Genomic DNA, 25,806 nt, shown 5'->3' on the forward strand with positions numbered 1-25,806 from the left:
AATGAGGAAGCAGACTTTCTAAGGAACTGTCTACCATAATTGTTTGAGATAAGACAAATAAAATTAGTTGTATTTGGTGGTGTGAATCATACTGTGTAGAGTGTATTATTTTTTAATTTTCACAGTTTCCTTATTTGTGAGCAACAAAGTTGTTGTTGATGATGTTGGCTACGCTTCTGGACCACGATTAGATATCTCTGCGTACAGTAAATGTTATTGTACGTGTGTGTTTACGGCGGTTCCTTATGCAGTAGTTGTCTTATTTCAAGGCACCTCTATATATGACTGCTACGAGGCTCTCAATTGTGAATTAAAAATAAGAATTATTACCTGGTTTGGTAGTTTTGCCATCAGGCCTCCCCTCTGTTTCTTTACTTTCGATTTGCCGTCGTTCATTGTGTTAATAGTATTGTTGTACAGGACCAGACAGTCAGATTGTTTGTCATTTTTCATCCCTCAGCAACAGGTGAAGTTTTATAGATGATTTGTGAATTTTTACATATTGACTTAACTAAGAAAACTATTAATATTGTATTGTTTCAGAGGTGGCTTTGATTGGATACTGGAGGTGTAGGTGATTCTAGAGAAAGATGGTCAATAGTCTTCAAATACAGACACTCTGGGTTGTTATTTGCCCAGAATGAGACTCAACAATAAAATATATTTTTCCAGAATCACCTACTCCACTTTCATGTCAAGCAACTTCTTGACTTTGCTTAATGTGCTAACCCCTTTGCCTTTAACTTTAACCACACCAAGTTATGCCTTTTATTGAGTTCTGTTGATTGATTTATTGCATGTCTAAGATGCTGCTTTTTCTCACGTGATCATATCAGCGTTCAGCAAGTTAAATAAGTTTGGTTGAATGTCATGAATCTGCTTTGCTAAACATTTTTCACAGTTCTATTTAAGTTTTTGATAACTTTAGATTAAGCATGGGATTATTGAAATTTCATGTCGAGATTTCCCTGTCCACCATAATAGCGTTTCAAGACATTATACGGATAACTATCAATATACATATATGTATATTTATATATACATTTCTCCCTGTTTTTCTTTCGTTTATAATCTGTAGTATTCACACACATCTGCTTTACTTAGTTTTTGTGGAGGTTACAATTAGCAAGCCTTGACTTCCTGTTGGCAGGCTTAGGCAATTTAAAATAAAGCAAGAAACCAGCATAGGACTGTATGTCAGTGAGCTAGCCTTTTTTCCAAGTCATTATTGTGAGGATACTCAAGATTATCTCAATTCACAATTATCCCTATAATGACAATTCCCCATGATTATTGTGAGTGTTTTTTGGACATATATTCATAAAGACTTATAGTGTTGAACCATGAATCATAATTCCTGTCAGCGGTACATCTCATTCACATAAAACTGGTCCAAGGCATAGTGTCGTTACTGTGTTAGGATATTTAGAGCACGTATTTCACCTTGAGGAAATACTTTGTAAATGTGAAAAGGTAAACTGTAAATGAGCAGGTTCCTTTTTGTAATAAACTTCCTCAGTTGCAGATGGCCATGTGAATGGTTTTTTATGTGGGGTAGAAAGTGTGACAGTGGTGCTTAGAAGAGTCTTACATAACTGGACATAGTGCAAGAGGTTTCAGGCGTGGAGCCCAAAATATGTCATTGACTTGTGTCACACACAACAGGAGATGGCTTCTGCATCTCAGTGTGAGTGCTAGTAAATGATTGGTTACAGGAGATCCTCCAATAAATTAATTGTTTCCACTTCATGGTTAAGTATGTGCTACTCTTCCAAATCGAGTGCTGGTACTTGGTTATTACACTTTAATAGCTCGCTTGCCAAACTAACGATATATTACTCCATGTGCTGGCTCAGATCAGAGAAGATGAATTGGCTATTAATTAGAGTTGCACTGAGAGGGCACAGGGGAGAGACTACTCATAGCCTTGCAATCAGTGTCAACGGGGGCCCTTTTCTGACTAGGACAGCCAGGGCAGGCCCAGGTCACCGAGTCTTATCATGAAAACTGTTGAATCTGGTGGAAGAGGCAGCATCAAACATGGCCACCATCTTGTTGAGTCAAACAAAGGACAAGGCAGTTTAACGTCGCACAGCTGCAATTTCATCTGATGATTTTAGTCGGGAGTGAAGACAGAATGGCAGAGATGTGTGGGAGGTTGTTTGGCTCCATGTGGTTCCTTAACAAAAGCCTCACGTCCGAAGGACTTTGAATTAGAAAGTTATGGAGGAAATATTTGACGGGCAGAGATGATTTGTGGGGAATATTATTGTTTGGCTCACTTTTCTTGTGCAGCCTCTGAATTAGCCCTTTTATCACAATTAATTAAGCTTGCCTATAGGAGATGTTCCATCTTGAGCTCATCCACACAGGATAAATAAGTCAAAGCAGCAGGATATATGTCCTTTTATTGGCTGACTTGATCTCGGAAGCATCTGTAGTAGGGGGAAGCTGTCTCTGTGGTGCGACTTTGTGGAAGAGTCTTTGCCATCACTCACTTTGAATGCTTCTTTTATGACTCGTTTTGTTAAAAACCTCTTTTTTTAATGCAAGGTATCAGGAGTTATAGCCTGTCTATGCAAATTTGGAAATTTTGACAGTTTGTTATTCATGTCATCGCCTTTTTAAACACTTAAAGGCAATAAATTTCACCGTGACAGGCTGCTCCGAAATTGCCACTAAATATTATTAAATATTTTAACAAGTTCCTTGTAAATATGCCTTAAATGTTTGAACGATGGGCAGGAAGAAAAATGGCTTTGCATCAACTTATTAGAGGCTATAAAAGTGGCAGTGATTTATCTCTGTGTGGAGCAACTCAGGCCATCTTTTTTTTGTTTTGCTTATTCTGTGTGCTTGCTTTGTCCCGATGTACCCATTAAAGAGGAAGACATCATGTTAAAAGCCTGCAGTTTCGCAAGTCATGAAAATGTTAGCAGCAGATATTGTTGTACCTGTGGTCCTTGAAAGACAGAGCGCTGTATGGCAACAGCACTTAAAAGTTTTAAGGCTTCTCGTACCTATTTACAGTTTGTGATATCACTGGCTGTAGCAGAGCGTGTTTATCAAAGAACTCAGTTGATTTGATGTCGTACAGATTTTTTTTTAATATATATCTGAGGTGAAACGGTAGTTAACTCACAAAGCCATATTTAATTTACATAGTTTTCAAGGTTCATGGTGAAATCTGACTGTTCTTATGGCCGAAGCAGATTTCGTGCAAAACCAAACTCTGTCACTGCCTGTTAGATTATCTGTCACACTGTAATGCCTCTATTTAGTGACACTGATCAGCAGATAGCTTGTGCGCTGCTGTATTACCATCCATGATAACGATGGTGTCAATTTTATATAAATCGAAATACAAATCTGTCTGTTATGTTACTTTTAGATGTATGAAAATCAATAGTTTTCTCTGGCAATGCTGCAGATTGGATGTGAAGTCTCAGATCTCTTTAATTACAAAGTCAAGCTGCAAAGAGGAGCTGAACTGTCTAAAAATAGTGTGAGATGTGACACAGTCTTGTGGTTTGTGGTGCACCTTTCCGCTGGTTAGGGTTGGGAATTTAGCATCAAATCGGGGTCATTTAGAGTAACAAGACTGTGCTCCAGAGGATTTATGTTTTACACTGCCAATGTGCAGATTCCTTCATCAGCCACATTCCAGCTTTTAAATTCAGAAGTCAACTTTTTTTCCTGACTAGGCTATCATTTTGTGACTTAAAGTGGTTTCTTAATTTATTGCACTTCAATTACGATTAAGTTCAACTTCATGTCCTTTATTAACTCTTCCCTTAACTCTAAGAGCGGAAATGATGTCGGCCAGCACCCGCAAAGAGGAAAAAAGGAAAGAGCAGAAATTCATGACTTGGCACAAAATAACAAGACGCAAAAATTTCGAAAAAGAAAAAACACCATCATGTTGAAAAATGCTGATTGTGCATTTACCTCAGTGGCTTTATTATGTAGTCACCGCAAAGAAAGAGCTATCAAAAAACCTACACATCTACGTTTTTTACACATTCTCTGAAGACCTGACCAACCTTGCATGTGTAAGAAGCTGCCACTTGTCCTCAGTGTGCCAGTGATCAAATCATTTTTTTATTAATAAGAATTATGTTTAGTGAGTATGCCCTATTTAGAATTTCCTTTTATTCTTTATTTATAATTATATTTTTGTTCTGGGATCTGATGAACATGATTGTTAAGATAAGCCATCCGTCTGGCTTTCTAGACATCTTAATCTTTCAGTGGTTATGTTTGTTTAATGTTCATTATCATTTTGTGTCCTGCTGCCTTTGTTCCTTAATGCACCTTTTTAGATATTTAGCTATAAAGAAGTCAATTGCGGGTCATGTAATCCACAAGCCTCTCTCTGTTTCGGTTAGAAGCAGCCACTACAGTATTCTACAAATCTCAGCGCTGTCTTTGCACATCACTCTAACTGGTTAGTGTGACGTGATGGCTGCCATGTCAGCAACATGGCACATCTCTGTTCTCCCTCTCTGGAGCCCTCTGTGAGTTTTCCCTGGGGTTGGCAGAATACGAGTGCCCCCTTGTTTGACTGGCTATAACCTTGCCACCAGCTTGTGTGTGCGTGTGTGTATTTTTTTCCAACTCTAAAGACTTGAACAATAATGACTCAAGCCACGCAGAGTACACCTCAGGGAAAATACAGTGGAAATAAAAATAACAAGTGGATTTTTGACTGCAGTCAGATGTGAGAAGAGGCACGCTGGCACTGGGCTAAAAGCCTGAGCAGATTCTGCCCCCCAGTTCATTAGATTAGGCTGTCTCGTGTTCAGGAAGCGCTGAAAGGCACTGCAGATTGTATCTGCACAAAATCCTGTCCTTACGTCCAGAGACAGTTGCCAGTCCCAGTCTTTGAAATTCCAAAGTAGTTCTCAATCCAGTTAAAGCCCAATATTGTGGTTGTCTCTTTGTGGCCCTCCTGCTGAGGGTTCTTATTAGAAGGGTTAAGTATGAGGATGCCTGTGTTGGTATTTCTGCGGTTGCTCATCTGCGCAGCGCACATGAATTTTTCTAAATTATTTATTTTCCTGACACAACCATATGGTGCTGTAACTTGTTTGTCTTGGAGCATACTGGAGAAATGCAAGATCTACACTGGATTACTTCTTGTGTGTATACATGAGAGACGCTCATCAAACAATGCCTGTTTTTTGTTATTTCTTTTGCTGGGTGGGCTCTGTTGATGCAATTCTGCGCAACTCTCTTCTTGAGTTCTCTTCTCATCTACTTCAGAGCAAAGAGATAATAAACATAATTGGGCCAAAATGTGGAGATGTGTTCACAGAGATGCTCAGAGACAGCCGCCGTTGGTCTGCAGTTGATGGGGCAACTGAACAAGAAGCTTGAAGGGCCCTGGAAAAATGGGGTCCTGATCTTCTTTGAAATGCCACAATTAATTGGTATGCGTTGTCCCCAATGCATGGATGATTAAATGTGCTCCTAAACTGCCCTGATTTGTGGGGGCACCTTGCCGATTTTATTTGCCACTGTTAACATTTTCATTCCTGCATTATGCATGGTGCTGTGGGGCAAAGAAGTGCTGCAAACAAATGGCCTGAGGGATTGGCGTAAACACAGCGTGCCATAAGGGGGAGAAGACTAACAGTTCAGCACTGCCTTCCTCAGCCAGTCTTCACTGACAAACTAGACAGCCCCTCTGCAGCTTGGCATAAGCTTAACCGAGCAGTATGGTGTGGTTATCAATGTCGCCCCAAGTATACAAAAATCTTAGTTTAGTAGATATCTATGTATATAGAGGCTGTCAGGACAGGGTCGGGGTTTGATAAAATTGAATATGCTCATCTGTATCTTTAGTAATCAACAGTGAATGCATGTCTGATAGAATATTTCTATTTAACTAATTGAATATGATTCCTCCTCCTTCTGCGTGTATAGGCTGAGGTCACTTTCACTAGTTAATTCTGACAAGCAAAGCAATGTGGTGTTGGTTCCTTTGTGTTTAGGGATTTTAATTCCTCATTGCAATAATCAGTGACTGATGGAAGCCCTAGTGTTTCATGAAGGCATGCCAAATGACATGTGCTCCCTTTTGAACATGAAACACTCAGAGTAGAAATATGAATTTTCACATTAGAGGCATACTAACTCTCTGATTAGGATTTACTTGATCTGGGATCTTGGCTGTTAGAAATGCAACGCTGCACACATGGCCTGCACGAGTTGTCAGCCATCATGGCACTGGCCCAGAGCCTTACACTTGGCAGGTCTCCACCCTCTCACCCCCGGCTGACAATGCAAATACAGGCAAACGATGTGTAGCCGCTGGACAGCTCTGTATACACTCATGCATTTCCATATGGAAAAGAAAACTTGAGTCTGGCGTACGTTTATCATCAAAATGATAGCCATTTTCAAAATGATCGTTTGCTGTTTTGACAATGGCATCAGTTCTTCATTTTAAGTCATAAAGTAGTCCATACTCTCAGGTTCCTCCCAGTATGCAGCCCCCTGCCATCAAAACACTCTGCATGGCATTAACAGTAACTAATGCACTCGGCAATGGAAAGAGGGCAGATATTGTATTTTATGGCCTGACCTTTGAGACATTATTATTTTTTTGATGAATAACTGTTTACTCTGAATGCAGGCATTAAACAAGTTTCCTCAAGGTTTGCAGTCATTGCCCCTGACACAAATGGCAAAACAAAAACATCTCATCCTGTTCAGTGGCAAACTGAAGCGTGTTCTCACTGGATATGAGAAGTCTGTTTTAGTGGACTGGAGAGAAGTGTTAAATAGGTGGCAACCAGTTCATTAGGATGCCTTTCAGAGCATGAAAAATGACCTTTTCCCTTGTAATTGTAGTCTGAGTTCATAGATAGTTGACTGGAACCAGAGCATACTGTACGTTGACAAGGATCACTGAAAACAATTAGCATTGCATCTCACCAGTCAGGCTGCAAGCAGTTCTCAGTTACCAGTTTTTTACACCTTCTTGCTTAAATGCCAGTTTGATTTGATTATATGTGACAGTTAAGCTACACAAATAGGAAAATACATTAAAGGCCCTTGAGGCAAACTGTAATTTGCGATATTGTGCTATATAAATAAAATCGACGTGTCTTATTTAATTTATCAGGTACATCATCCATCGAATACTTTTGTATTATAGTATGTATTAAAAAAGGGCAAACAGTCTTCAGTGTTTTGTCACACACTATAGCACCATTCTGCACTGTAAGTTTATTTATGGGAAATACACTATGTGTTGTTGATATGGGAATGCTACATAGATAACAATTTACTATATAATGTAATGCATATAGTGAATGAAAACTAATCAACTGATTGTAAACAATGGAGGTTTTTGAATACTGCTAAATGTGTGTTTCCTTCTGTAGAAAATAAATATACATACAGTATACATACAAAACACATACACAGTACATCGTCTTGTCATGATCTAACACACTGTACCTCAAATTTTTGTGCTCAAATTACACAGTTCCACATTGTATATGATAAAATTATGAAAGGAAAAAAAAACACATTGTGATTATTTTGACAGACAACGTCACGATACCAATAGGGCAGCGCAATATGTTGTTTCACCATCGACAACACAAGCTGAATGTTAAGATCATAGTGCTTGATAATTATCAACAATGTTCCCACTCAGTCACATTTCTGCCACTCAGTAGTTGTAACCACAGTGACTTTTGCCTACTATGACGTCATGTGTATGCCTCTATTGAGCTATTCAAGTAATCTGGTGCAAATTGCTGTATTTTTCTACGTTCATAACGGCATGTTGTAACACATTTTCCATTTGTCAAAAAATGCACCACAGATACAATGTTAAGATTAGTTTAAGTTTCTTGGTCATCTTCATTTTAAATTTACATCTGGCATATAGCTGCTGAGACCTCAAATGTACTTGGTTATGGTTATCAAGCATATTGAAAGAGATATACAATATTTAATGAATGCATGCATGTCTTTTCAACACGCTGTTCTCAATTTGACATTAATATGAACCTAGACTCTCAGCGGAGTACAGTATATTTATGAGACTTGTGGAAAGCATCAAAAATGTGTTAGTCAATATTTATGTACATGCTTAGTTTGACAGTTTACAGTATGTTGCTATATGAGGTTATAGCTGGGACAAAACATTGAGATATGTAAACGTTTTGGATCACTTTTCGTCTTTTGGATCATCATTGCTGTCATCATCAGAAATTTCCTCCTTCTCTGTGGTGTTTTGATAAGGCAAATGTGGTTTAAGAGAGCAAATATTTAAGGTATCTGCAAATGTGATGCACATCTGTCAAACAGCCCAAGGGTGAAAACCAGCACATACAAGGCAACAAATGCTGATCTGGGACTTCTCTGCGGCAAAATAAAATATGGCTCAAGTTTTCATTAAGGTGCTATTGATTAGCTTTTCCTGGCAATGAATTATGGACAACATTAAATAAAAGGGAAAATATTTTTATGACTTTGCTTAGGCCATGCCAGATTCCCCCCTTTGCCTCTTATATGCTCGCCCTGACAGGCATTTTGTTTTCTCTTGAATTCTTGTGGCTTATGTGATACCTAGACCGAGAAAAAAAAAAAAAAGTTATATCACTTTGATTATCTTTTCCACTTTAAGTCAGATCATCCTGAATACAGAATAAAAATGAGTTTTAAACATTGGTAGAATCAACATTTTTAAAATCTTAAACTTTTGAAGGAATGATGAGGAAGATTTTTAATGGTAATTTAAAATATTAAAATGTCCATAGAAACTTCTCAGATCAATCTTGGAATGGAAATGATGTGGTTAGTTGTTATTAGAAGGCTCAAGGCTTCTGCCTGTGCCTGGGCATTTTTGGTGTTTTGGTTTTGGTAAAGGAACATCTTCAGTCAAAAACAGAAAGTCCATTAGCATTTGATTTAGTGCTTCTAGATATCCTTCATGACTGAGAATCTTTATCGTCCTTTATTACACATTTGTGCTGCTGTTACCTGAGTCATACACCTTCATAAATGTTGCCGCACCCCCATGTTGTGGCATCAGTTATCTAATAAACAGCTTCTGTTGCTTTTAATTGCGCAAGCATTCCTTATGAACTTTTTATTTTTTATAAGTCATTCAGTCCTGAGGCACTGCCTTTTTGTGGCCAGGAGGAATGACATACAACAGTTATGTCCATACGCTTTGTTTCACATTTTCTGTTGCTTGTTAGCAAAGAGGGAATCAAGGGCCAAAGTTAATAGATGGCATTAAATACAATGTTCATGAAAACAAAAACATATTTATTCATTTATTATTTATTATTTATTTATTATTATTATTATTTTTACACATTTTAACATGTATTGTAGATGGAAGAGGAACGCGCACACAATCTTTGCATTAGTTATGATTTTACTATGTTTGACTGGACTGCACCGACTGTTGTTGACAAACACTTTTATAGAATACAGTAATTACATCTCTCTACGGTGAATAACAGTTCAAACTGTTTTGTGTTCTTGATAACATTTTGTTTTCCAACTTATAAATGGTCTGTTTTCTGAAGTCGGGTGAGTTGCAGGGCCAGTTTTCTCAACTGCAACACCTTTTTTTCTTCTGTCATGTTTTATCCTGAGCTGTGGCTGGTTAAGCAGAATGTTGCAAATGCTTATAAACGTAGCTGTACAACTATTAAGACTGAAGTATTTTGTCCAGATTTTATATTAAGTAGGTTTTATGTATATGTGTATATATATATATATATATATATGTATATATATATATATATATATATATATATATATATATATATATATATATATATATATATATATATATATATATATATATATATGATATATATATATATAGATATAGATATATAGATATATATATATATATATATATATATATATATATATATATATATATATATATATATATATATATATATATATATACATCAGTAAAAAGGTTGGAAGAGTCCTCAGTGATGACATCTGAGAAAGAAATGATTTCCTGTGCAGAAGTGCCACACAGCTCTTTAACCCACATGAATTTGGCCAACAGGTTCGCCCACTCTGTAGAGTTTGGCTTTTTATTCTACATGGCACGTAAAGTGGAGGCTTGTCTAAGAATGAGCATTCCATACATACTCTACTCTTCAGAAGACGCAGAAGACATACAAAAGTATGCCACTGGCATGTGTCATCAGAAAACAAAATCAGTTTTTAGAGAAATGCAGCCGCCCCTTCGGGCCATTACAGCATGCTTTATCAGCTCTCGTGTACATAATGTTCTCTTTACTGTGGTATTGTTACATTTATAGTGCGTCACACATCAGGGGTGTCGTATTGTGTTCCTACTGTCACCAAAAAACAGGAGATGGAAGTGAACTGGGTACATTTTTTAAGCCTGCAAATAGGTGAAAAGTACGTGCACTACAGTTTGACTGATTTAGTATATTGTGGAATCACTTGCTCTTTCACTGATCACAACCAGTACATATGTTTGTATGTTTTTAATCAATACCAATTGAATTTCTGATGGCTTGACAGTGAATTAAGTCCAATATGGTCTGGAAGTTTGTTACTTAAGGAACTTAAAAGGATGTGACATGTAAAGCATTCAACAAAACCTGCCTCTCTTTCCCTCGGTAAGCTACTAAACCATCTACTGTGCAAGATCCCTTCATATTGAAATAAATTAGCTATGAAAATGGGCAACTAAATATGCTGACTAGTGGCACAAAAAAAATCTGCCATTGGTAGGTTAAAATAAAATAACTCAAAAGCTTATCATTCTCGTCTAGCCCTTCTTTCAGCTGTATTAAAGACATCTGAAGCCTAGTCCTCGGTCGCAGAAAACACATTTTATGCATTAAACAGCACCGCATGGCACAGCGGGGGAGTAAGAGCTCACTGATTTGAATGATATGTTTTTAAACAGCTGACTATTTTATTGTTTGAGGTAATTCACTTGACTCTGACTTTGGTAATTTATGAAGTTGCCACATAATGGCAATCAAGAAATGACAAGTCTGGTATAAAGCTGCAGTGCATAGTTAATAGAAAGTGTTTTAGATGTGACAGTGCTTTACAAAAGAACACCATGACTGCTAGCTGCTCTTCAGTGTTCAGACTGCAGACACTTAGCGCGCCAGGTGTTTTGCCCAAGATTTTTCCACAAGACAAATGGAAAAGTGCCATATCCTTTAAACATCCCATTAATATGTCTTACAAGACTCACCACAACTGAGCAACCAAAAGCTCAATTTTATTACAGTTTCTTGTCTTTGTCAGGCATAGCTTCCAGTTTACGTTTTCAGGTAATTATAGCGCTGTGCACACTAGAGTGGCACAAATTAGCACTTTGGGGGAAGAATCAGTTGGCTGGATGCCCATCATTGCCTGTATGGCCTGGACATGATAAACACATGGGCACAAATGCCTGTAAAAGGCACCCAAAGAGTGTGTGTCAACATTTTAATAAAAGATCTCTCTTGGCACTGCTTGACTTTGATTCAAGACTCAATCATAAACTTATCAGACTTTTAGCACTGTTACAGGACAGTGTTTGCTGCAAACTTGAACAGCTCTATATGAGGATCTCTTCTGACTTTATGCAATACAATTCAGTAATGTTGTGCTTTCCAGACAGTTGGACCATGGAGAGTTGTTTGTAAAAACAGGCCACAATGACGGCAATTTCAAGGTCTTAGTCAGATACACTAGATGTGAGACAGGACTGAGCAGAAACCTTGTCGGGAATCATCTCAAAACACTGATAATGTTGAAGGGTGTTCTGATCTAAACCCTTTGGATCAATTTTCTTTTCAAGTTGCGTACCTGCTTTTATGCCTCAATGCTGTTGAGGGCTGTGGTCAGAGGCGTTATGTTTTTTGGTCGTCTCTCCCATTTTTATGAAAATGATAACTCATGAACAACTTAAGGGAATTATACTCACATTTGGCATAGATGTCCACTTGGACTCAAGAATGAGCTGACTTGAATTTGGTGGTCAAAGATCAAAGATCATTGTGACCTTACAAACATTTTTTTTGGTCACAACTGAAGAATTCATATTCTCCTTCATATTCTTATTATGGAAAGATTTCACACAAATGTTGAATAGGATAAATCGTTGAAGTGATGACATTTTCAGAATTTTTCATTACTTCAAAGGCCAACTTCCCTGTGACATTGTAATGTTGCAAAAACACAACTACAACTGTAAAACTCAAAACTTGGGAACAGAGACAAATTACGTGGGATACTGAATTGGTGATGCTAAACGTTGTTTCTTATTTGGGGTTGATGACGAGTATTTGTGGCTTCTTTGCAGGAATAACCTCTTCGAGTGCAATGGCTACAACTATATCTATCAGAATCAGCTTTAGTAGCCAATCATGTAAACGTATACAAGTAATTTGAATGTTTTGTGTTTCTCTCAATGAACTTACACACTACTAAACGTACAGCAGTAGCCCACCACAAGACCATTAGTTTTGTGGCTGTATTGCCTGTTTTTAAATGGATGTACTGAAAATAGACAGGAGTATAGTAAATGATGAATTTAAAAGATATCCTTTTGAAAGGCAGAGTAGGGGTTTGGACCATGCCTGTGCTTGATATACGAGGAATCATGAGAGACGTTTGATGTGGTCTGCAGAGTTTGTCTATCGCAGATGCCATGAAAGAGAACTTTCTGTATGCTCTGACAGCTGAAGCTTGTGGTAGGAACTGCAAGACAGAGAGCAGTGATTCCTCCTTATTACATGTGGAATTTCCTCCCAGCTGATTGAAGTATCAGCATATTGCTGCCATATTCCTTTCCACAAGAGCCCAGAGTTTTAATAATTTGCAGAATGAAGGGGGCAGATGAGAGATTATCAAAGTCACTTACATTCGTTTAATCTCTAAAGCACTGCCATATAGAGCTTGAACTTTTAATCAATAAGATGTCATTTATTAATATAATCACCGACTATTTTTACAATCAAGCAGTTTGAGTAATTTTCGAATGAGAAAACAGTAAACATTTTCTGATTACAGCTTCTTTCATCGGAGTATTCTCTGGTTTCTCTAAAAGAGCCGTTTATAGTTCCTTCACGAAAAAGCAATGTTGAAAGCAGACAACTAAAACTGTATCAGGCAGTCGGCATAAACGTACGCTGTTTACCTGGTGTGTATATACTGTATGTATAGAGCAATCAATATGTGCCAAGAAATACTATATGTACAGTGTTTACAGTATGATCATGTGGAAGAAAAATAACAATAAGTAATCTTATGTCATTTAGCTGTTCTATGCAAAGTTAATGTAATCCGCTAATGTTTAGTGTAACGCATCAATCATGCAAAAATCTATTGTTGCATTAGCCTTGAAAGAACAATAATAATAAAAATGCTATAATGGTTTTAGCTTCCTTTCCATAAATCATGTTCTCAGGCTGGGGAGGGGGCATCTTAACTTGCCACTTCAGCTCATCTGAGCAGTCGAAGGGATGCTGAATACTGATATGATATTGAACAATAACCGGAGCCGCAGTTGGTCACTTTCAACCTGAAGTGGTTTGAAATACTGCGTGACACAGTGGGTCGCTGCTTCTAACAGAAGTTGACCCAACACCTTCCACAATGACATAAAGCAGTTTTCTGTTCGATAGCCACTCAACAAAGGACTGTAAATCAACAGTAAAAGCATAAAAACAGGGCATAGTGGAAGATTTATTGTAACACTGCAAATCCTTTTAAACAAATATTAAAATAAGACCCAAATCAGGCAGAAAGTCATTTAACAGGTCATGCTCACTTCAGTTTTGAGCTGGGCCGGCGTAGCTGACAGGCTGTCGGAATTTACATTGATATTAACATTTGATTAATAACACAGCTCTCGCTCTCAAGATGGGTTATGTTCTAAGTGTATATGTCTGTGATGTATGAACACAATGCAAATAGAATTAACACATGATTGGAGCACAATGTTCTTTCCAGTTGAACCAATCTCCTGCTCAATAACGTATTATTATACATACAAACAATCATGTAGGCAAACACATATGTATAGACAGAATTGCTAAGGAGGAAAGCTTTCAGGTTTGATAAGTGGAAGTGCATTTCTACCATGTGTTTTCAACCTGGGACCTTAACAAGTGCTTGTCAGAGTAGTGCTCAGACTAACGCCTGGAGAGGCTTTTCGATTTCACAGAGAATACACTCTTCCCAGGAAGTGGGAGGAGAAGATAATTCTCCAAAAGAGGAAGATAAAAAAATCAGGGAGTTAATAAACCTTTTTAGTCAGCGTAATCATTCATTTTGAACTTAAACTGAACAGAGCAACAAAACAAATCATTTTTGGGGAAAGAATACATGTATTTTAATGCCCTCAAGCAAAACTAATTAAAGACGACACCTCATTTACATAAATAAGCATTATAATTTGCATGCATACACAAGGGAATAGAGTCAGAAAAGAAAGCAATGTTTTGCAGTCTGCTAATTTCATTTTATTCAGGATTTAAGCTTAATAAAGATTCATTTTAGAGGGGAAAGGAAAATAATCAAAGGGGAAATTTGAACTATCTCCAAAGATGCAGCAGCCTTGTATTGAAAGGGCTCTTTCCGAGTCACCAGATGACTCCTAATCTGGAGTGGCACTTCCTGGCGCAGCTCCAACACCAACTCCTTGAAAGGTAAAAAAATTTTAGAGCCCAATTTATTAGTATGCAGTTCTGGCATCGGGTAGAGAATTAATGGCGGTGACTGATAATGACTGTAATCGTGGCACAAATGGGGTGTTGAAATAGCAAACAACGGGCACAAGGCATGTAATGGGGATTTTATTAATTACCCGAGGTCCCTAGCATGAACAGTCTCCAGGATTTACTGTGGCCATGCCAGCCGGTCGAGGAGGGTCGGCCAGTCTAATCTGACAATGAAAGGGTCACTCCAGAGACTGCAGTGTGGGCAAAAGGGAGTAACGTGACGTGTTACTGCACTTGCTGTACACTGCACACTGTTTTATCATATCATGAAAGTTATTAGTATTGAAAAGACAAGAGGGGTGTATTCATTTGGTTTATTTATTGGGGTTTGGATCAGATTGAAAATCAGAATTGCTGTGTAAAGTATTTTTCAGTGAATGATTACAAAGTGTTAATCTACAGCATAGCGTGGAAAATGTCCTCATTCAGCAAGTGTTTAGACTCATAAAAAAACAGGTCAAAAGACCATAAACAAATTCGATAAATTACGCTTTCTTTAGAATATTTTTTGCAAGTTATATCGTAAATACATCCACCTACAGGAAAAGAAGCTCCCTCTATCCCTTTGTTAGCTATTAGAAAAAAGAAATCAACATATGGTAGCAATGTCAGGTAAGATAGCCCATTCACACATCAACTCATCAACAAGAGAGGATTGATTAAAAGTCCTTTTTATTACTCACTGCATCCTTAATGGACGCTAGACTTTCAAAATGGAAGAAACAATTAGAGTTTTACTGCTTTGTGGGCACTACTGATTTATATAAATCACTGCACGGGTGTAAATTTTCCAATAAAAGACTGAACCACTCCTAGCATACATAATCAACATGTCCACACTTGGTGCTCACTCAACACTCACACAATCTCTTTAAATTGGTAGGACTCAACAGTCACACCAATTCAAGCACCACCCAATCTGTTGATTGGGTGTACTTGATGAAATTTCTAAACTGCTTCTATATGCTTTACCACTACTAATCATACCCAGTGCTTTCGGCCCTAAAATATCTCTCTAAGGCAAACAAACATGACTATGGTTATATTTCAGTGTTGTATGAAGATGGAATTAGAGCAACTAATATGAACCCTGGAGAAATCTCCCCTAGAAGTCTGTTTTGTCCAGCCGTGTGAGAATGCTGTCATTGCACTCGTTGAATGAGATCTTTTGTATTTGAAGGGGATTAATCTGGAGTCATTCTGATGCCAAATGGAATGACGGTATAGTTTATACATTTTCTGTAAATCTTGCCTTAGGAAGGCAAATAGCAAATATTTGAAGCTGGCCAAGTGAATGTACGTAGTTTTCTTGGCCATGTGGTTATAGTGATACCCTCAATTGAAACATGGAACAGGTGGAGTGAGGCAGAATATAAAAATGACACTCCCTGTTGGATAGTCAATGACGCAGGTTAAGAATAGCATTTTGAAATTGTCTGGGAACCTAGATGCACTTGAAGTGATACTCCACCCCACATCTATCTTTAATAACCACCCTCTGTAGGCTTGAAAAGTCACTGTAGAAATTTTAATCCACACTGAGAAAGCAGTGGTGGTCAGTTTGTATTCATATCAGTTACAAGAGTTCCCAGAACAGGATGATTGATCACTGTTAAGATGTAGACTAGTAGTTACTCTTTTTATTTTAACCTTAAATCCATGTCTAAATTGGAAACAATAGTTGTCCACATGAATTACAAGCTATTCTTCTTTACAAAGAAGTTTTGCAGCCCATGTGAAAAGTGATGTTTCCTAATATCCTAATGCCACTATAATCTAGGACTTCAGTGACAATCTCAGAAACATAAAGTCAAGCCATTAAAACTTGGGCTCCAAATTCCGACACAGTAGCGTGAGCAGCCAAAAGCTAACAGGCGACAGCACAGTCAGTGAGGTCCGAGGAATTTAAACAAACTAACATGTAGATCTAACACAGAAACAATTTGCCCTAGTTTGCACTAAATGGCCTGAGAGTATAGAAAGTAAATTCTTCTTTTCTTTTGTCATGTCACACAGACGCACACACAGACACACAATCTCTGAAAGAGGCAGCTGGATTTTATGTCAGAGAGGAAAGCCAACAGTGGTTGGAAGGCTTTGAAATAATTTATAAAAGCATGAATGAAACAGTAAAATGTGGAGTAATAATATGAGGGACATGAAGTGTCTATATCCCCATTGTAACAACCCTGAAAACACATGCAAATTTCCATTTTGTCATCTTGAAAGAAAGCTATACTTAAAACTGGTATAAACAGCATCATTATTCGTAACAATCTTCAAACGCAGCTATTTTTCTGTCAGCAAAGACTGAAAAAAAAAATCATACAGGAAAAAAGTAAGGTGGACATTTTTATAGGAAGAGGGATGATGAACCTGAATGCCTTTTTGCACAAGTCACATTGCGTGACAAAGGTGTGTACATTGTACAGTATATTTATCTCAGACTCTGCCCAAGGGCAACTGTTGGTAACATAACCTCAGAAAATCTCACCATTCAGGTTCAGATTTTCTCTTTCTGTCATGCACTTACTTTGCTTTCGCATTGCTCTCAAAACTTTGAGCACAAAAGTTTGTTTTAATTTAGGTGGATTTAAGTTTGTTTTCATAAACAATGATCATAACTTTTTACCATGTCTTCTGTATGTCTTTGTATACTGATTAACCCCTTTTCAAACTATAAATTCCACTCTGCGGACCACCACAACAGCCACTGACTATCGAGGCTGTGTATCAGAGGAACACTTTATCTTTCTCTTTATAACAATAATAGAAGACTTTCAACATTTTGCAAATACTTTGTTTCTTAAGTAGAGTTTTCTTGAGAAATTAACTGGTTTTTAATGAAGTTTTTAAAAAAAAATGTAACACTTAACCAATGTTAGTGAAACATCACCTGATCGGCTTCACCACAGTCACTATACAGTTAACACATTTCAGTTCCTGTGATTGCTGTTTTATCACTAAAATCAAAATATGCAGTTTTCAGAACCTTCCCTCGTTCACATGTTCTGACAAAGCTTCCAGAAGTGGCTTGGCTCTAGGTTGTGTTTATAGTATTACTGTGTACTTAAGTGTACCTTGTGTTTATTTAAACATTGTTTTTTAAGGGGATTGTGGGACATTTTCACCTGCAAAAAACAACTGTTTTAACTTTACAGGGAAATAATATGCATGTCAAACTGATTTGTAAACAAAGTAGATTTTTTCATATGTATTCATTCAGCTTGATTTAATCTATGTTCTACATTGATACATCATTTATTCAGTATGAAGTTGTGTACAACTTTATTGAGAACTGAATTAGTTTCTTTGTGACATTTTGGCATAGTCTTTCAACTTCACCCCCCTCCTTCACATAAAACAACTGAAACTGAAAATATATCCTGTTACCTGCTTTGTAGCATTGCCTACTAATGTGTGCTTTCCTGTCACAGAAAGAGTGATAAACAGAAAGTACATACTGTACCTCATTTACTTGTGAAATACCCATCTTCCTGTAGCTTTTGTTTTTTACCTCAACGACCTGTTCCATGGGTGTGTACATTTTTTTGAAGCTATGAAGTCATGTATGAAAAATGTATTGAAAAAAAACAGTCATGCCATAACATATCAAAACCTGTTTTTGCGTAATGAGGTAGATATTTTAAAAAGATCAGGCCCATCTTAAACATGCACTGAGTGTTCCTGTCTTGTTTTGTTTGTTTTTTGTTCTTCCTCTCGTCCTGCCTCTGAGGTGAGAAAGGGAGACTTTGAAACTGAAGTTGGCAACATTCCTTGGCAGTGACACACACACACACACACACACACACACACACAGAAGTATCACCTTATTGCTCACTTTTTGAACACATGAAAAATACAAAGAGGTGAACCAGATGTTCAAGTTCTGATCTGAGAACAGATTGCGTGTAAAGCAAGAAAAGCGTAAGCATGCAGTATAAACACTGAATAGAAATAAACACTGCTTTAGCTTTTGCTTCCATTTTTCACGAGTTGAAATAAAAGATCAAAGACTATTTTTTTAAGCAAACAAAAGGCTTATTTCTTTTTAATTTTGTTCACAAATTTGTTTGAATGTGTGTTAGCCTTTTATTGTGTCCTGGCCAGGCACACCTGTGCAATAATCATGCTGTTTAATCAGCATCGTGATATACCACACCTGTCAGGTGGATGGACTATCTGTGCAGAGGGCAAAATGTTCACAACTATTTGTCAGAATGAAATCGGGCTTTTTGGGGCTATTGCTGTTGTGTTTCTGTACTGCACTTCTCAGAGAAATGTAGCAACTCCAACAATGGATATTGGATGTACTGCTGACTATTTTTAGGATGAAAGTGTATTGAGCAAACTATTACTCATCACAGCAGCCACCCAGCTCTGCTGTTAATGACAGATTTCCAAACTTTTTTTGCTCTGACTGGTAATGAAAAATCCCACCCTTTTTGCTGGAATTACCTTTCAAAAAATGTTTATAAAAACACTTAATATGAAAAGCGTTTGAAAGAATACACTGAGTTAGTCCTTTTTTATATGAATCAGAAAAAAAGAATAATGTCCCAGTTATTGGAATCCCCTGTGAACAAGTTTCATGCAAGTAGTAAGTAGCTGTGCTGTGTTGAGGAGAAGATCCCTCAGTGTTCCAGAGGTGTCTCAGACAGGCGTGTTGCCTCACCTGGCCGTGTGTTTACCTCAGATGGTAGGATTAGAAGCAGCCATGTGGAAGATATGACTCTAATCCATTGTGCCTTTACTTGGCACTCAGACACGGTCCTCTGCAACACTTCCGCTCTCCTAAAGGTAGAGCAACGCCCTAAAGGAATACGAGAAATACCAACAGCATTTTGAGACTATCCGAAGAAACGCAGTGTGGGGCTCCAGGTGGGCTGGTTTGAAGTCAGTGAGAAGGGGTGTTGTGATAGTGTCTTGTAGTGTTTCTCTAGCACTTCAGTTTACGAACCAGTTGAAAGTTTCAGATGCACAAGACAGATCAGTGGATAAAATACTGTCCAAAGCAGGCAATAAGTACAGATTTGTGTTGGGCCTCTGCCAAACTTCCAAATATAAAACTCTCTTCCAACCTGCAGTATCACATTAGCTCTGCTTTAAGTCTCTGGCATGTTGTAAATATGCTTTGTTTTTCCAATGAATAGCTCATCAGTTCATATTTTTGTTTGCTGAAACATGTTGGCCTACTTTGAATGAGACCCATAAGTTGACTTGCCTCATCATTTTTGCTACATTGGTGCACCCCAAGATTTGTGATGAAGTCAACAAGTTGAACAAATTGAGCTTCCACACTAACAGTATTTTAATGAAAAATTTCAAGTAAGGCAAAAATATTAGCAAAAAAAAAATATGGCGGCTTATTTGTTGAAGAATTGCATCACAACTAGCAAGCACTGAATAATTAAGGCAGTCCCAATGACTGCCCTATGATAACTGTGATAACAGATTAAGTTTCACACAGGGCAAGGAGCATGATTGAATATATTCATTTGTACTGCTGTACGAACATTTGACACTATCAATATTGTAGGAAACTGTATTTGTGCGAGAGTTTACAGTTTTATCTTGTTTGGTCAGATGACTTGGCCTCGATGTCGTAACCACATCACCACTTCCATCACAAACGGTAGAAAGCAAAACTCTTATTTATCCATTATGCTGATAATTAAGCCGTTCTCATTAGTGACATAATTGGAAATGTAATTAGCAATAGTAATAGTTATTGCATTTAATACTTTTCTCTTTAGTTATCAGGCTCATTCAAACTGGTAATTAGCAGTCATAAGAATTTCATACTTTTGTCCTAATTCATTCTGGTCACCAATTATTTCTTTTGTATTTTTCATCAATAAGTCATTACCCATTCATTAGGATTTCTCAATAAACATACAAACACATGGACTGAGCTCGTCCATTTTTTAGAGTAAAAAAACTACCACTATTTATTTAAAAAAAATAATACAGAAGCACTATTCCATTAGATTTTTGCAGCTTTTCTTTAACTTTAGTTGTTTATAGGCAGAATTGGGCTAATGGGAGCGGTCGTTTCAATTTTGAGAAACAAAAAATGCCACCAAAAGCAGCTTTAACGAAGACATGTTTGATTTGCTTGACCTTCATAGAACAAGCCCCCCCTTTCTTCTTCTGCTTTAACCAGCTGCGGCCAAAAATGTGAGATGTGCCCTTGGTCACACCTGACTGAAAACTTCTTGGCTTTCCCCTGCCAGGCTTTAACCTTTTTTTTTTTTTACATCAGTCTGTTTGCACCTGAACGTTTGCTTTTAAACATAGTAAATTGTCCGCACAAGATCAAGGGCTTTAAATCTGTCATTTCAAAGAAACTTCATATGATGGAAAACAGCTGTTTTATGTTTATCTACAGAAATCAGATGGCAGTAGAGTGAGCATCAGCCAGAGGCGATAACTCCTCAGTGGATTCAGCTTCAGTGCAGATTGTTCAACAGGAAGGTGAGTCCTAAACTTGCATTTGTGTCTCTTTGCACACAGTATACCAATATTTGTTATGAATAAAATAACATGCATTAGGTAACTAAGTGATGGGTAAAAAACATTTAATGTATAAATTGTGACTGGACTAGTTTGTCAATGAGAGATCAAACTAAGCGATGTGTAATTCAGTTGTATGAAAACACCATTTTTATTAATTTACTGTTCTGTCTGTGGGAAACAAATTATTGGATCATTGACTCTACTCTCACAAAAAACACAAAATGTAGCTTGTAATGTGCAGTATTGGTGTCTCTGCTCCATGTTGAATTTGCACCTCTGTTTCGAGGAACAACTTAATTGTCTCAAACATGCACACAAGCAGCACGCACGAGTCATGATACCCCAAGGCCTAGATTAATTAAGCTATGAAAACCCACGAGCAAGGAGCATTCGACAGGTGCCTGTTTGCCTTGGTATGGGACTTGTTTTTGGCAGTGGTGCAGTGGCTCATTATAAATCTATAATTAAGTTACAATTTTATTTGCTTTTTTTTAACATACTGTCATCAGGGATCAACATGGCTTAAACTCTGATTCTGTTAAGTACACTCTTGGCTATATTGCTATTGTGTCCTCTATTCTTCCTCAGGAACTATACTTTGACAAATATGTGAATGAGAGGCCTGGAGTGATACTGTGTGTGTCACTCTCTTGTTGTTATCCTGTGCCTCCTACAGGTGCTCTTGTTTTCAACTTGCTCTTGCGTTGCATCTCCTAATTCTTTAAATCTCTTGATTTGTTCTTAATCCAAAACAAGCTGATTTGCAACCCCCCCCCCCCAGTACAAAAACAAACATAACGCCCTCCTGCTGGCCGGAGGGATGGTCCGCAGTACCCCCACAGTTCAGCTCATCCCGTATTGGGGTGTGTTGGCAGTGCTAAGTGAATGCGATGAAGCAGCTCTCTCAGGGCAACGTCTGTTATTTTGAGTCACCTGCCAGCAAAGAGGGAGGGTGAGAGGCGCAGCAGGGGCCTGAAGGAAGGATGAGCAGAGCTGTGGGAGAGAATCCCCCTGCCTGCAGGGTGGTCAGACTGAATGAGAGCTACCACCACGGCGGAAACGTTTGCCAAGAGCTCGCTCAAGCTAACAATGTGGCCTGTGGAGGGGCCGGCTGGGAAGGAAATTGAGGTTAACAACATTGTTACATATTAAACAGGACTCATCTGTGCGCATAGTATATGGAATCCTTGAATAGTCAAGCATGTTATTTTGTAATCAAATCCATGAAAAAAAATCATTAAATCAAAATATTTGTGGTTCTCTCTAGATATGCTAGTTTAAGCAACTACGGATTAAAATGACATTAAAGTTATAGTGAGGTTATATTTGCTGCAGTACAATGTGGAGTTTTTTTTTCTAAATAACACATATTATTTTATTCTACTAACATTGTATAACAACTATTACAACTTTATTACTGCCATCAAAAGAACAGTTTTCAAATTTCCAAACAAATGCTAATATTTTGGTAAGTCTGAATGGTCCCAGAACAAACAAACAAACATAGATAAATCAACAAGATGTCCACAACCATCTTCAAGTGACAAGTCAGCAGTTATGAGTGTTTTCACAGGTGCTAACTGTACATCACAGCACAGGTCTTAGGACTGTTTTTCACAGCCCGAGCCTTACTTGTGAATCTCACCGCTTTCCTTTACGCTTTCCCCCACTGTGCTTTGCCCAGGGGAGAGACGCCTTCTACGTGTTGTAATAAGGGTAGCTGATATAATGAAGGTCATTGTAATCAGAGCTAATGTGCCAAGGAGTCAAGACACTGTAGCTTTATTTGCCAGCAAGGCCCAGCATTTGGTACCCATGGGGATCAGGCTGATAGTGTTATCTTTGCTAACCTGACTCTAATACAGGCCTTGCTCCGCTGTTTGTGTCAGTGTCGGGGCTGAACTTTTCCCAGTGATCCCTTCCATGTGTGGATGGGCATGGATTGGGCTCCACTCCGCACCATCCTGGTTAAATCCCATCCCAAGGTGTTTGGCTTCTCTCAGTTCACATAGTGTAGTTAAAGAGCTGTGCTCCCTCACTCTGGCTGTCTGACTTGAAAAACAGACTGGGCTCACATATGCTGCAATTGAATGTACTTGACATAGAAACATTACGTTGGCGTCTGCTGAGGACTGGCGCGTAAGAGATGACCTCTAAATCTAATCCTGTCCCCCAGGATATGCAAATGTCCTCAGCTCAAATTTGATTTGTTTTTGTCAGTTCAGGACACAGCAGTTTGTTTACAACTGTTATTCAAGACTGTAAAAAAACAGTGGTGCACATACGTAGCCTTATAACCATGCCCACCAGACTGTTTTAATTTTAAAGTCTTGTATAAATTTGCCCCAGATCATCTTTTTCATAGCTAATGATTCTGTGGGGTAAGGTAAGTATCAAAGTGAAACGATGAGATGATCCAACTATAGTAGTGAATAATTAACTGTAAGTATGGTATTTAGGTACAATTGCAGTAATTTATCAAATTGGTAGATAGAGTAATTAAACACGTTTGGATGTGAATCGAGGAGTTAGTTCTGTCTCGATCAATAGTTTTTATCCCTGCAAATTTTACCTCAGAGATCTGATGACCAGTACACAACTGTACATACACCAGGAATCTCCAAGTCCATTAAACCAGTGACAACCCCAACTCCAGTGGGGATCCTCAGCAGAACTTAAGTTTGATTACCATTTCTCTTATTTTTTGTTCTTGCCTATTTTGATGTGCTGCTGTTTCTGTAAGAAACATCAAAGGCTTTCTTTTCTATTCATCTGAGCCACCTCCATATCTAACCCTATGCAAGTCCCCTGGTCCCATCATTCAAACTTCCAAGCCTCTCTTTGTGGCTTCCTAGAGGACCACGGCGAAATGATCTCTTTTGTTTCGCATCATTAGTTCCATCTGTTGTGCGAGCAGGCCTGTCTGTTCCGGAGCATGGCAACGTGATGGTCGCCAGGGGCGATTGGAGACGCTACCGTCCCGGTGGCTTGTGGCTCGACCTCCGCCACCACCATTGCCTCGTTCGTGATCCCCATGACACTCTCACACTCGCTTGACTGTTTTTACTTATTTATTCATACATCTGGGGAAAACAGAAGCACACATGTGCTTCATATGCATGAAATACAGTTAATTTATTTGCCATTGAAAGGAACGAATTTAGTTCTATGATGTTATTTTTAACCTTATACAGCATTGCTGATAGTATTCAAGTGTATAAAGTTGTAATAGTGAAACAATATATCCTTGTAAACAAGTCTTAATCTCTCTGAAGTGATTGTATGCAATTAAATACTAATCACCCCGCTTGTCAAATTCACATTGTATGTCCATTCTGTGTCGAAAACCGGCTTTAATAGGTCAGATTTGTTTGCATACTTCTTGCAGTCTGGAGTAAATGACACACCAAACAGATGTAGCATTTTCTCTCAACAAGGAAATATTTTATTCATGATTTACATGAATGATAAATCTTCAGAAAGTCTTAGCGCTGATGGGCATACACAATTTTACATCTGTCTTCCCTAGAATAATTAATCGCGTACCAGAACACTTGGGACTCGGTGGTGAATTTTTCCTTTCACTTTACTTGATCTAATTATTTCTTTAAAAAAGAAAACATTCTCTTAAGAAGACTCGGATCATAAACATACCAGCCCTATGATCTGCCAAGAAATGTCCAGGAAGGATGCAGGAAAATGTTCTTTTTTTGCCCCATCACTGGCAAACCATGCAATCCCCATCACACCAAACACTGGGAAATATGGTCTTGCGCTCTAATTAGAATTCGTAATTCCCAAATGAATATTTCCATAATGTCTCCCGGGTGAATTGCTCTGGCCTTATCACCATAGTGTGAATGTACAGCACAAGGGCATCTGTGTGCATGTCAATGCGAAGATCACCAGATCATTTTCATTGAAGACAGAGCCATCAAAGGTCATAGCCATCCAAATGACCTAACCTTGCAATGTAACACCTGGGTGTAAAAGTGGACTCATCCTATCTACTGGGATGGATGTAATGTACCTCTAATGTATAAAGTGCGGAAATAAAATAAGAGTTATAGGTTGGTGCAGGCGGCTCAGTGTGGGCTAGAGAATACTGTAACTCTATAGGGTGAAATAGCTGTGTTGGTATCACCCGAGGTGACAGTCTATTGCCAGAGTGCTGTATTTGTTGGAACCATTATGAAATAAAGACTGCGAAAAAGGCCAATATTCAGTTTGAATTGATTCCTGGAAAACTCCAGAAGTGAATATGCTTTCATTTTGATATTATTACTATGGACAAAGTGTGTTGTGTCAGTTTCACCTCGCCATTACTTTGCTCCATTAAGGCAAAACCGACTGATTTTATTTTTGCTCAGTCTATTTTCTGTGATAAAATGAAAATCGGAGAGCTTTATTAAGTCTGAGTGACACCTAAAGCTGAAAGCCGACAGGAAAATAAGTCATGTGGGATCTAGTTTCAGTTCATTTTTGCTCAATTCCCATCTCCTGATCAAATACTGCACTTTCCAGT

At 38.1% G+C, this 25,806-nt stretch overlaps 1 long non-coding RNA gene across 1 annotated transcript in view; it reads left to right on the forward strand.

The window, feature by feature from the left end:
• Positions 1 to 22,058, forward strand: part of LOC115585069 (uncharacterized) — a 33,619-nt gene extending 11,561 nt beyond the window's left edge. The window contains exons 3-4 of the long non-coding RNA XR_003984659.1: positions 21,154 to 21,239; positions 22,038 to 22,058. This is a non-coding gene — a long non-coding RNA (uncharacterized LOC115585069). The remainder of the gene's footprint in view (positions 1 to 21,153; positions 21,240 to 22,037) is intronic.
• Positions 22,059 to 25,806: the final 3,748 nt, after the last annotated feature.

Source organism: Sparus aurata, chromosome 7 (genome assembly GCF_900880675.1).
Source record: "Sparus aurata chromosome 7, fSpaAur1.1, whole genome shotgun sequence".
Lineage (NCBI taxonomy): Eukaryota > Metazoa > Chordata > Actinopteri > Spariformes > Sparidae > Sparus > Sparus aurata.